Below are 13920 nucleotides of genomic sequence, written 5' to 3'. Positions count from 1 at the left end.
TTAATAAACGTGGGGAATTTAAAGAGACAGATAACAAAGATGGTCAAAACCGATGCAGCATAGGCCAAGATATCTCGACTTAAACTCTCTTAAGCTCTTTTCAGACATGAGATACGTAACACTGATGGCTTCATTCAGACGCACCCACCACAGTGACAGACCGTTCCTGTCATCATGTTGGGGATTATCTATAATTATATGTAATTAATGAATTAATTGTCAATGCTGTTCTATTGCTTAATATGCACAAATGTGTGTAACTCTCTTGCTTTGGAGATGCTGATATGAATCCTGCAGCTGTTTGATGCTGAAGGTTTTTAAACTTGAATAAACTCAGAGGAAAAACTCCAACAAACAGCTGGAAGCAGCGAACTGAACTCCTGATAATGTTTTGTTGAAACCCAGGTTTTATTTATTTTTGGTGAATCTGACCTGTTGTAGACTGTCTTCAAGCAGTATAGTTTTATATTGAAGGACATTTTAATTCAGTTCAGTTCAGTTTGATTTATATAGCACCAATTCACAACATATGTCATCTCATAGCACTTTGAATAAAGACCTAACAAAATTTAAACAAAGAACAGAGAACCCAATAATCCAGAGTTGCCTTTGGATTCCCTTTGAACAATCAGTCAGCAACAGTGGCAAGTAACAAACAGGACAGAAACAAAAAGCAACTCAGACAGTACCAGGCTCAGGGAAGGCGACCATCTGCCTCGACCGGTTGGGGTGAGAGTGGGGATGAAGGGGGAGGCGGACAGCAGGATAGCAGATTGAGAACAAATAACCAACATTGGTGCTGAGAAGTAGAAAAAAACTCAACTTCAAACACCTTGAAGAGCCTATGCGTTGATGTGACTGCATGCAGTTCAGGCTTCTATTATGCTGAATGTGACACGGAAACGCTACAACAATGGACCCAGTAAGATTAATGTCCAGACTTTTACAGAAAAGTTGTGATACTTCATGTCTGAATGAAACCAGCATGATCAGTTGCCATCAGATTAATAGAAAGGAGTGCATGTCTGAAAGGGGATTAATATGGATCAAGCTCCAAATAAACTAGATCCTACACTTCCCACAATGCAACTTGATAGCATTTTTTGTTAATCCCTCCCTGTGTGGCACCTACCTTCAACTCCCAATTTGTAAGCTTGTAGTTGAAATACTTTCACAACTAATTTCCTGACTTAATAGAAGACATTATTCATGTTTTCTCCAGTTGAGTTGATTTCTCCTCACAAATGAATTAACTTTGACATGTAAAATGTTGGATTGCCCCTTTAATAAAGACCTCCTTGAACATCAGCTTCACACACCTTGACCTAACTTTGCCTCTTTAATGACCCCACTCATGTTCTCTTTCTGTACTTCTAGTGTTACATGACTAATCTAACATTATGGCAGATCCCCTGCTGGCCTCAGGTCACAGATGGCTGACAATTACAGCTCCCATTGTGTTTCCTACACTTTTCGTACAGTATCGCCCCCCTGGCCTTGTCTTTTCCATCCCAGCGTCCCAGCCGCCTTCTGCCCCCTTAATCAAAGCAGAATAAGATTTAGAGAGGAGGTAAACACTCTGGTTTTATGATTGGGCCCCTTCTTACAGCGTGGCCTGTATAATTGAAAAGCCCTCTGTGACTATTTTAAGACACTAGTGGGAACAGACTCCCATGTGTGCGCTATGGCTGGGAATGGGGCTCTCGCTTTCTCTCTCGCATTTACTGATTGCTAAACGTCTATGGCGTCTTTGGCTCGTTCTCTTCTGTGATTACCATATTGCATCGAATACACAGAAAGTCAAACAAAAGCTCAAAACAAGTATCTTCTGTGTCACCGAGGTTGTGATCCGTCGTTTGCTTTTTTGACGAAAATAAGAACGGGGACTTTCACAATGAAGAGAAAAAAGAAGCACGGTCACAACTGGTTGTGTGTTTTTCGAACAGGTTTTACTCAGACCATCTGTTCTTCACACCGCCGCTCTGCAAACCCCGACCACCGACATCCCACAAACCAAAATTAACGTTGTTTCACTGTGAGTAAAAAGTTTAAACAAACAGAAATATCAGCAGTCAGCGTCTACTCTGGCCCTGAGTCGGCCATAATAGACTCTTTGTTCGACTGAAATTATAAACTCTTATTTTGCATGAATGTGTCAGCTGGAGCCTTGTGCGTCATGATGATAATGCTTCCTAAAATTTAAACTTAGAGCTTCTGTAAAGAGCAAGGATGAATCAAAAACACTGTCAGATAAAGGCAGCAAAGATTTCATACTAAAACCAACAAGCAGGCGAGGACAACCTTTTACAAAAGTCATTATAATGCAAGTTTATGTTTTTACAAGGTAAAGTGAAGAAGTGTAACCGCACACAGTGACAGATTTATGGGCTACACAACCTGACCTGCCCTCAACCCATTAGATAATGAAGGTGGGGAAGTCACATTCTCAGTGCAGCATAAGTCAAAGAGTTGAGATACTCTATATTTCCGATTCAAAAACATGTCTGAGGCTTACATCTGCCACACAGAAAAGAAGCGCAGAATTTTTAACCTTCTCTTGATTTTTCAATAATAAGCAAGAGTCTACATCTAATTTGGTACCTCTGTGAGACTGCAGGTAAAGTAGGCGCAGTAGTGCTTTCAGCTAATGCTAATGCTAACATTCTTACAGGTGTAATGTTTACTATTCTCAGCATCTTAGCTTATCATGCTGGAAAACTCCAATTTGCACAAATACACAGGAATATGTGACACATGGGAATATAGATTTTGCTGGTATTTGGTTGGTAAATCAGTGGACAGATGAAAAATTTGACCTGAAGATGGTTCTTATTAGAATGCTAAAGTCAGCACCACGGTTCATCCTGATATGATTTTGTATACAAAATTTGAATAAGACAAATGACTTAAACTCACAAATATTAGCTTTGAAGATACACGATTCATCCTCTGGGAATCATGTAGTAAACATCTAATGCCAAAAAAAATGGTAGAAGTTGAGATATTTCACTTGAATAAAGGCTTGTTGATGTTGGTCATTAGCATTCATCTTTTTTGGGGCTATGTTTTTTTAGTTTCATAGTACTCCATCCAGTGATTGTTGCGCTGTTTCAGTCTGGACCAAAGTGTTAGACCAGCCGGCTAACTGACTGGCATTCTGACATAACTTCTATAAAACAAGTCCCAAACTGTGCAAAAATTAGAAATTAAAAGACTTTTCAGTGCTACATTTGGAATATAGGCTCCTACTTATAACTAAAGAATACTACATTTTTTTTTACATTTATTTTTACTGTAGTACAAAAAGAGATATATATCTTTACTCCAGAATGCACAGTCACATGCAAAAAACCCTCCACGAGTCTTGTGGTAAAAAGATATTTATGTATAGAAATATTGCCTCGTAAAGCCATTTAAATAACACGAAGGCAAGGTCCCCCGACTCCAACAAATAGCCCCATTACCACATGAAAGCCAAGCTCTGCCCAAGTTCACTTTACCATCATAGTCTAACATGCTTTAAGTAGTTACTTTACTGGGAGTAGCTCTTCAGACAGAAGCTCCATTTATCATTGTTTCATGATTCTTTTCGCGACCACGAAAAACCTGAAAAGCACCAAGAGTGAAAGTGCAGAAATGTGAGGTTATTTAGTGAAAGAGACAACAAATAAATGTGCAGCAAGTTGAAAAATGATTCTACTACCAAAGTTATTCTATCATGAAGTGTACATAAGGCCTTGTTTCCAGCAACCTGTCCTTACGCTGATTCTACTAATACCCTAACGCAACACAGAGCTAAAAGTACACAGGTTTCATTCCAGCTTATCACAACAGATTAATTCCAGTGGCGATGCAACATTAGGGCTGAGTTGCACCAGCAGTTATGACATTTTGGCGAGCTTATTGTCTTTTCTTGACTAGAGTTATTAAAGAAGATTGCTACCACTCACATGTTTGTGCATTATGCTGTGTACATCTTACAAATAGCATTTATACCAACATCTAAACAGCCTGAACTCTCTGGAAGCTCCAACATATCTAACCTAGCTTCTAATAATACAGAAAAATTGATAACCAAAGCAACATTTTTTTTATTTTTATTTTTATTTAACCTTTATTTTTTACCAGGAAGTCCCTTGAGATTAAAAATCTCTTTTCCAAGGGAGACCTGACCAAGACAGCACACCATTTCAGAGAATGTAAAATGTATAGTATAATTATATAAAAACAATTAAGACAATTCAGATGGAAGACAATTCAGACATGTTTCCTTTAGATAATCCAGAGCTTCTAGTTCAAGATAATCAACTTTAATGTTTGCTTTACTGTCAGCTTATAACGTGTAGCCACATCTGCAGTCACTCAGTATGTTGAGGTGTTCGATCATGTGAACTTATGAACATCTTTCATCTCTACCAACCATCTAGTATGTTGTGAACATGGCATTCATGGAGATCTCAGTTCTTTCATCCACACACAAGCAGGAGCTTACACTTCAGGTGGTCCATATATTACACCATACTGTATCTTGTCATTGCAAAGTGCTAAACTACTGAACTATTGGCTCCAGATCCACACGTACAGATGAAAGTATTGCTGATCTTTTCATCTAGCGCTTGATGAGAAAGCGAATAAGTGCAGTTCCCAAAATGTCAATGGATTCCTTTAATTGTCTGCCATATTTTGTTGCAACAGTGAAAACCTGCAAACTGTCAGCCCTGGGTGTCACCTCAGCACTAATGAGACTATATTCGGTTACAGCATCTCATCAAAACGAATCCAGTGTTTCAAATAAATAAATAAAACAGGAACAAACAGCAGCTCGAATGTGCCAGTGAGAGCCGTGCAAAGGAGCTCTGCAATGAGACACAGCAAGCGTGTTTCCAGATTTCAAAGTTAGCCACAATCATTACATTTGATTCCAGAAAAAGATCAAAGGGAGCTGAAGGGAACCCGCACACTGCAGACATGAGGAAAAGCTCCTCACCAGAGCTCTACAAAAATAGATGCTTTTACATTTCAACCGTGATAAAAAATCAGCGCACATTTCCATCAGTGGATCTACCACAGGGAACTGTATTATATGTATTTAAAAAGACAGAGTGAAAGACATTTTGCCACATTTGCTACATGCAGTAAAAGACAAACAAAATTAGAGAATGACTTGTTTTATGGGTGTCCGCTGTGGCACCAACCAGCATCGCCACACTGTCTCTACACAATAAAACTCAGTGGCACTAAGTTACTTGACAGAGAATCTGGTCTCAGTCATTGTTACAAACATGGATATGCAAAATTTCCAAAGACGATGAAAAAAATGTATATGTAGCAGCAATCTAAATGAGAATCTAAGCACCTGTATGATCTATATATATTTACCAGTTAATAAAAATGGATTCTTCTCTTAATGTGTACCTTTGTATATTTAGGAATAAAATGTTATTTTTTACTAGTGCAAGTCTGCTTTTAACTTTCAACTTGCTTCTTCCACTTTAAAGAAAACACACTTTACGACCGTAACAAAAACACTTTGTGGGAAATCTTTAAAAGAACCAGTGATTTTTCCGTTAGAGAGCCAAGATTGTAAATGATGGGGTTGAATTCCAGTTTCCAGATACAGGTAGGGCATGTTGTTGTTGCTGAAAGAATAGTTCTCCATTTTGGGAAATATGTTCATTGGCTTTTTTTCCTGTAAATTGTTTGTTGTGTTGGTTACTCTTTATATGCAAAAAATAAGCACACCAGTGTATTTATGTCATTAATATAATGATATGTATGAGTAAACTACAGGGCACAAGTAGCTCTGAATCTCCTTCCATTTCACTGATAATTGTCATTACTATTACATACAACCTATTAGTTTAAAATTGTACACATTTCCGTGTAGCTTAGGCTAATGATACAAGCACTGTTAGACTAAAGTTACTTGCATGTGTAGTCGTATGTTACTTTGCTTTCTTTACCAGTACTTTGAAGCATGACCAAGAGTGCAAGGCCACTGCTTTAGTTGAAACAAACTCAAAAGTTAGGCCTTGTCAATCTAATATGGGTGAAAATTTACCAACTGCACTGATAATTTGTTGCCTTGAATTTGCTTAGAAACAGATTTTAATAGCTAAGGTGAAGTAAGTGAACATTTATGTAGCCTATTTTGTACCTTGCGGCTAGCTTTGGGGCCTGAGAGAGTAGGTCTGCAGCTAGAGCTTTTCCCTTTAAAATGGCAAATTTGGCAATTTTACATTTTAGATTTAGTTGAGATTAAACAATTACTAAAAAAAATGCTGTACCATTTTAAGTAGTGAGCAGGCTACCAGTTTGATGTTTCACCTCTCGACCAAACCATGTTAGCTTCCAGTTTTTATGATAAGGTCAGAGTAATTATCTCTACATCTGGGTCTCCTAGCGTCAGCGTGACATTTCATTCATCTGCACAAGTTTGTGAGAGTCCGTGCGGAGCCTTTGCAGATGCGTCTGCACGGTGACTACACTACAAGGGCAATAGTGTGCATGGTTAGCAGTGGCTAGCATGCACAGAATATATAGTTCCTCCTACTTTGAAAATGTGGAATGGCAAAGTTCTACTTTCTGAGCCTGCAAACACACTAAGGTCCGCGAGGAGCCACATGACATAAATTTTGTCATCTCCCCAAATTCACAAGAGTCCATGCAGACCTCTTTGCAAAATGTATGTTTATGGTGTGACTATGTTTCAAGGGTAGTTTGGAATCGCTACATGTCTGTCTGCAACTGTCCATATACACTACATGTCTACAAAGGAAGTACAATCAAGGCACTACTCAAGCTAACTGCTTCTGCACCCAGCTGCATCTTTACCAAACCAATGTAGACGTCGTTCCAATCTTCTCACCTCTGCCACAAATAAGAGAAAAAATCTTATTTATTAAAATGTTGAACTATTCCCTTAAGCCGTGCTGCTTAAGACAGGCGCATAAACAAATGCTGCATGCAAGCACACATTCTCTGACACAAACACACTCCAAGAATTACTGTTGAAGAGAGTGCCATGGTTCTTAAATCCTGTATTGGCTCTTCATTATAGTTAACTTAAATTAACAGCCACTTCAATAACAATAAAGCAACAGTAGGCAAGCTAATGAAACACTGAGCTGTTTCCAGCGTGCAAGTCTGACCCAGACTTCACTCACACCCACTAGCATACTTTCCCCTTACATCAGCAAACAAGAAAACTGCAAAGCTTTTTTTATTATTCATAAAACAAGATAATATAAGCTGTCACTGGCACTGCAGACAATATTGAGGAGGGTTTTTTTTTCCAACTGTGCATTAGGCTCTCATAAAAGCCCCACTTTTTTACTCAATGCAGCATGTCTAGACTATATTTTTATTATCATTATTGCCAGTAGCTAATTAGGATTTTATTGTGCAAGTCAATTGGGGTTTTGGTCTGCCTTTGTTTTTCGAAGTTTTTGTCATTCCTTGTGTCTCTGGGGGAATGCCAGTCAACCAGTTAGTCAGCCACCCACTCAGATTCAGAGCTGATGCAGGAACCACAAGGAACCAGGAACCGTCTGCATGTCTACCCGAGCATCACACTGAAACTCGAATAAAAGGGGTTGTGCTGCCTGTCTGGCTCACTGAGAGATAACTCTGATCGAGCTGCTCGCCGAGATGTTTTCAAGCTGATATGACAAAAATGTAACACTGTATTGTCACAATTGTTTTGTCAAATGTCCAACAGTGAGTCATTACTCGGGGCCTCAGTGACTTCTCTGATAATAACAGCAGTGCAAATGTCACATATTTAAAGATATATCTAGTTTTCCAAGGCTACCACAGCACCTTGTTATACAGGGTCACAGTTAAGGTGGACTGAGCCTGTTTCAGCATGAAAAACCAGGGAAAGAGCCTGGAGAGGTTGCCAGCCCATTCTCCTTATACACTATCAAAGTCAGTAGAGCAAATCTGGGCCCCATTCATATGCACGGTGTGCTGCATATATGTAGGACCTGGACACAGTAATTTAAATCATGTCTGAAAAGTTATTACTTATATATAACTGCTTGAACTGACTACTTGAACGACCTCCATGGACATCTGACATTCTCAGTAACACAAGCTATTATAATATTACATTATGTTACATTTTATATACCAACATTCATGACTTAAGACAAACCATGTTCAGGAAAACTTTTGTCTTCTATTTCTTTATTTTCTCTTTTCTTAGCCCAGTTTCACTCATTCTAAAATGCCTCACAGTTCACTCGAAGTCTTCACCATCAGCATCAGTCCATTTAATGCATTTGGAAACAATATACAGTGTTCAGGGTCACTGTGGACTAAACCATTAACACCAAGAAATAGTCAGCCACACTATTTATTCGTTATTGCTCCCTCCCTGCCTATTTTGCTCCAGACTGAAATATCTTAACAGCTGTTGGAGTGATTGCCAAGAAGGTTTGCATCATTCATGTTCCCCAGAGGATGAAGTCTTCTGGCTGTGGTGATCGGACTTTTCCTCTATGGCCACCATGAAGTTCATATTTGTGGTTTTGAGCAAAATGCACAATTATTGGGTGGATCAAAACTGGTTCATTCATCCTCAAGTTGAAATCTGGTAAACTTGGTGACCCTTTGTTTTTGATCTAGTGTCATCATCAGGCCAAAATTTAAATATGGCAATAATCAAATCAAATCCAGGTTGTTAACATAGCGCATTTTAAGACAACTGAAACGGACCAAGCTGTTGTACTTGTTACATGTTAAATTTTTGAAAATCCATTTATAAAGCAAAACAAAAATGAATCTGAAACACCAAAAAACGAGCTAAAATGCGACAACCATTTGTAAGATGGGTTTCTAAAGTAAAAGAAATATGAAATACTAAAAGATTAAGGCCACGAAGAGGAAGCAAACTTTCTGAAAACAGAGGAATATTTGATTTAAAGGAGAATTACCGACTATGGTTTGGTTCAAGATCAAATACTTACAAAATGAACAATTTCTAATTAGCCTCAGCTGTATATTGCAAAACCACTAATGTCAGCTAATGGGCTAAGCTAAATAATACATATTGTAAAACCTATAGCAGGTAATCCACAGTATGTTGGCATTATAATTTCTGAAGTAAGTAACACAGTCCTACAACTATTAGAAAGACTTCCTGAAACACTAATCAGATTTTTTTCTGTTAATTCTGCTGCTTTTAACCTGACTGACAAATCCTTGCAGTACAATTAACCTGCTTTGCCCTCAGTCTCGGCAGCTGCATTTCCCTACGCGATTCATTCGACGTCTGCGGATAATTAAAAGTAGCTAATGGTTTTCTTCATGCATATTTTTAATGCCCCCTCCCTAGTGATGGATGAGCACATTTTCTTTCCAGTAGTGTTTAATTTATGGTATTTAATGCAATTTAAAGATATAGGGTGGCTGTTGCCCAGTGTAAGCTTACAAAATGCTAGACTGTAATACTTCTTTTAATGCACGGACCATAAATAAAGTATACAATGAAGCAAAAAGGCCTTTTCTGCTAATCTGAGCTGAAATTTACCTCTGCATTCTCCTAAGGAAAGAGTAAGAGGGTGTCTGTGAGAAATACATGCATTAACTCTCTTTCAGTATGCATGGAAAGTTGGCTTGTGATATGATTGACAGATAGTCAGGGTGACGGGGAAGCTATGGAGAAAATAAGAGTGAGAGTAAGAAATACAATGAAAAGGAGGGAAAACTGAAACTGAAAGCAGCCCACAAGCTATATATAGGGAAGATGTGGTGTTGGTGAAGCTCCTTATAGTAGAGGTGGTGGTTGGTGTCAGGTTACCCTCTTTCCCCCCCCCCGGTCTCTCTCTCCCTGGCTGCTTCGGCCCTGGCTCCCAGCTCGTTATTTACCCCCTCAAACCTCACATTTACAGCGCAATTACCCCTGAGGACGTCAGCGGCCCGCTCTCCACTCCACAGCTGTCGGTGGAGATGTCCAAGAAGGGGGGAGGCAGGACAGGAGATGCTACCCTGCTCATGCTTTCTTGAAATTCTCCGCAGAGCGAGTGTCAGCGTTACGTCGAGCCTGTTTGTAGGGCCGATGAATGAGAGGTAAACAACAGGTGTCACATATGGGAAGCCTCGGAGGCATAATCCAAGAAGGGATTAGCTAAAATAGCATACAGTAGATTGGGTGACACAACAAGAAACTTGAAGCATTGTCTGAGATGCACTAATGCCTTGCTGGCCCTCTGGCACTCACACGGCCAGTTTAAGGTACTCTTACATCTCCTGTCTGTCCATTTATTCATCTGTTTCTCTTTTCTGCTAGGTGAAGCTCTGCACATGCTGCCTTCTTGCTTCTGGATACATGAATAGTCCATGAGTTTTTTTTATTCTTAAGAAAGCCACAAGGCTGCAAGTAACTCCACATATCTCAAGGTTATGCTAAAGATATTAACTGGAAGCTTTGTTTGATTTTACCTCTCAATGGATACTCAGAGTTTTAATACTGAATAACCATCATTACTACACACCATCAGGTCATCGTAGTATTAATTCAAGGTCCTCTACAGATGCTGATTGAAATATTGCTTACAGGAATATTTATATATTTTTCGGTTTCTTTTCACACAGGCTGAGCCCTCTAACACGATTCTTCAGACTTTACCTCTCATCCAAATGGATAAATCCATACACTTAAAACAAGATGAGCTAATTACCGGAAACAATGGACAGCCACAGTCAACAACTCCTGATCTACAGCTTTGCTATGCTGTGTGGTAACGTCTTGTATGTGTTTTGTGAAAGAAAGTAGAGAGAACTCCAAATTCTCTCTTGTGTAGTATGACATAGTTTAAATGCATTAAAGCATAAAAAATACTAAAATTAAATGGACAAAAATTGAAAAATCCTGGACTCTACATGTACAAAATTTTTCCAACACTGGAAAACAATCAGTGACTCGACATGCTTTAGATATTTTACTGCCAATATATTTTTTATTTGTTTCCATATTAGTCTCCAATCTGCTCTATGTAAACAGCCTGCAGTTCAGCCAAAAACCTATCAGAATTTTTGTCATATGACTGTTGGTTGCAGCTAAGTCAGCTTGTGTTGAGGAGTGCATAATTTTTTGTCTTTACATTAACTGGTTAGTGCAAATGATTCATCTTGTGATTTTTAAAGAGAAATATTATGATTTTAAGCTTAGATTTCACTTTTTTGCGACAAATATACACATCCCAATTTGCTAAAGGACAGTCAAAAGTCAAAAATCTGATGATTCTTTTTGTTTTTACAGTTTCTGGTTCTGATAAATGATTAATTTTCACAATTCATTATAGATGACATGCTTTTTAAACCAAACTGTGGGTTGTGGGGTTCAGAGGGTTAAAGTCACAATGAAGCATCTTTATCTTGGTAATGTGGCACAGTTCCAAATAGAGCACAATATGTACTTGAGGTATAGTTATGAGAATATGTTTAGAAGCTGTTATTCTATATGTAGTCCATAATTAAAGATATGGATTATTGTTAAGCATTATTTAACAAGATTGTACTCAAAAACCCAGCCGATCTCATTCTTCAGGGCTGCATAGATGTGTTGCAATTACGTTTGCAGCAGTAATGGAGACGGCAACATGTTCCAGATTGGAAAGAGGAGATATGCCAGTGTCAGAGACTTCAAGGGTAAAGACCTGATTGACATCAGAGAGTACTGGATGAACCAAGATGGAGAGATGAAGCCGGGGAAAAAGGATATCTCCCAGAGTCCTGAGCAATGGAACCAACTGATGGACAAGATTTCAGAAATATAATGGACGATGCCATTAATAGAGTATAAGCGTTCGTTTCAGTGTTATCTGTTGAACTAATTGAACATGTTGGCTAATTAGTTTCGTAATGTAATGTACCAATCTCATAACTGTCTTCAGTTTATCATCCGAGCATTGCTTTGTTGTGCTATTGCTACATGTCGGGATGTTTTTCAGCAGAGCTCTACCAACAGATAAGACAATGCAGACATATGAGAATATCAGTCTAGTAAACGGGCAAGATTGTTCAGTTTTGGGAGGGAATCATGTTTGTTAATTAAGGATAATATCCCTCATAAAAACAAGATTTGAAATCAAATTCTCCATTGGATTGCTCAGACGTGGCCGTGGTTTAGTGAACATGGAGCAGTAGAAGTTCTCTTGGCCTCCATTCATCACATCAGGAGGAGGTGAACAGAAAGAAAGGAAACTCTCAGTTACATACCTTTTTTCAGTCAGAGCCAAAATGCACACCTCCCTGTGATGATGTCACTGTAGGTAGCTACAACTGGTTTGGACTCTATTCAAACATAAGAGGAAGCACATGAAAATTATTTTAGCGTTTACTGTAAGACAATTCCCACAAGTGCACAGGGTCAGAGCCCTCTAACTGCTAGATTGCTGAACTTCAGTGGATACAGTGGTCTGTAAATGGCCTTTTTATGGGGCACGTATTGGCGAGCTGAACCTGGCCTGGCTGATTGAACATGTTTAGTGCAAATTTCAGCGTATGCATCAAATGGGATGAGAGGTTAAACCCACAGAGGCCTGCGCGAGAGACATGATAATTGCTAACTTCCTTGGACATTTCCACCAGCAGAGCAGTTGTGGAAATGATCTCTGCTTTTCCCTTGGGGCACTTTCTCACGTCTCTGTGTCTCTCTCCACACACACATGTACATACACCGCATGCCAAGCAATGATCTGATGGGCAGAGCTGCACCCAGATGGTTTGATTCATATTCCTGCTGCTGGTTGCTGATGTTAAACAGGTGCTACCTGACCTTCATTCCACCGCTGCTCGGCCTTCGTTCCCTCCACCATCTTTTCTCTGCCTCAAAGCACTGTGGACATGTGCTCTTCCCGGTTATTTTTACTCACAGGGGTGTGAACAGTAAATTGCCGTAATTACTGCATAGCAAATTGACTTTCAGTAACATACCGATACGTTATGTTGCCAGTATTTTAATCAGAAGCCAATCACCGCTTTGTGTAAACTCGGCCAGAAGCCATTGTCTCCAAGCCTGCATTCTGGTGCCTACAGTTATTATGTTTTGTTAATGAGATCTTCTTTCCATTCTGGTACGCAGCGCAAGCTCTGCACCTACCAAAGTGGACCTAATGTTGATCAAAACATCACTTAGCTGGGATTCTGGGCACAGACTCACAGAGGCGTATGCCCATTTTGCCTAATGACCCATGGTGTGATGATTGTTTGTCTTTCTCTCTAGGGGAAACGATTGATTGGGCAAATATTTTTACTGGAAGCGAATCTGATTAAAATTCAAAGACCAAGTTCTTCAGACTCATAAGTTTTCCTGACTGCCTGAGTTCTGTGCTCTGTGTTGAGATGCAGCCTTATCTAACCTACGCTGATATGATTCAAAGCGGCACTAAAAAAAGCCTCCTCATTTAATTAGTGGGCTTGCGGGAAAGCTGATACCCTCTATTTATTTGGCCAAACATTGCAGTTCCGGTTGAGACACATGAAACACGCTCCTGCCATCAGTCGCTTCTTTGGTGATATTCTGCGAAGTGTTTAATTATGTCAGAAATTTATGCTCTGAGAAAGTGGATCATTCAGATTAGGTTTGTTTCCCAGGCCTGAGTAAACATCAACCTCTCCCATTTCACACACACACACACACACACACACACACACACACACACACACACACACACACACACACACACACACACACACACACACACACACACACACACACACACACACACACACACACACACACACACACACACACACGTGTGCATGCAAACTATGCCTTCCTTCATGTGATTTTTTTGCATAGAGGAAATCACGTTGGAATGAACTCTCTTTATGAAGTATGTTTATGATAATATTTCCAGATGTTTAAGTGGACAGTTAAGGGTTTAGGCTTCTTCCTGTTTAATTCACAGA

General features: G+C 39.3%; 1 protein-coding gene across 5 annotated transcripts in view; it reads right to left on the bottom strand.

Moving 5' to 3' along the window:
* rad23b (RAD23 homolog B, nucleotide excision repair protein) overlaps positions 1-13920 on the bottom strand; it is an 88723-nt gene that overhangs the window by 14062 nt on the left and 60741 nt on the right. Inside the window, exon 11 of one of the 5 annotated variants that reach the window (XM_055019380.1) lies at positions 12226-12300. The exons of the other annotated variants lie outside the window; for them this stretch is intronic. The gene's annotated coding sequence lies outside the window, so the exon portion shown is untranslated. The remainder of the gene's footprint in view (positions 1-12225; positions 12301-13920) is intronic. 5 annotated transcript variants of the gene reach the window in all.

The sequence above is a fragment of the Amphiprion ocellaris genome, chromosome 17 (genome assembly GCF_022539595.1).
Source record: "Amphiprion ocellaris isolate individual 3 ecotype Okinawa chromosome 17, ASM2253959v1, whole genome shotgun sequence".
NCBI classification, from domain to species: Eukaryota; Metazoa; Chordata; class Actinopteri; family Pomacentridae; genus Amphiprion; species Amphiprion ocellaris.
This window is presented reverse-complemented; position numbering and strand designations above follow the sequence as displayed.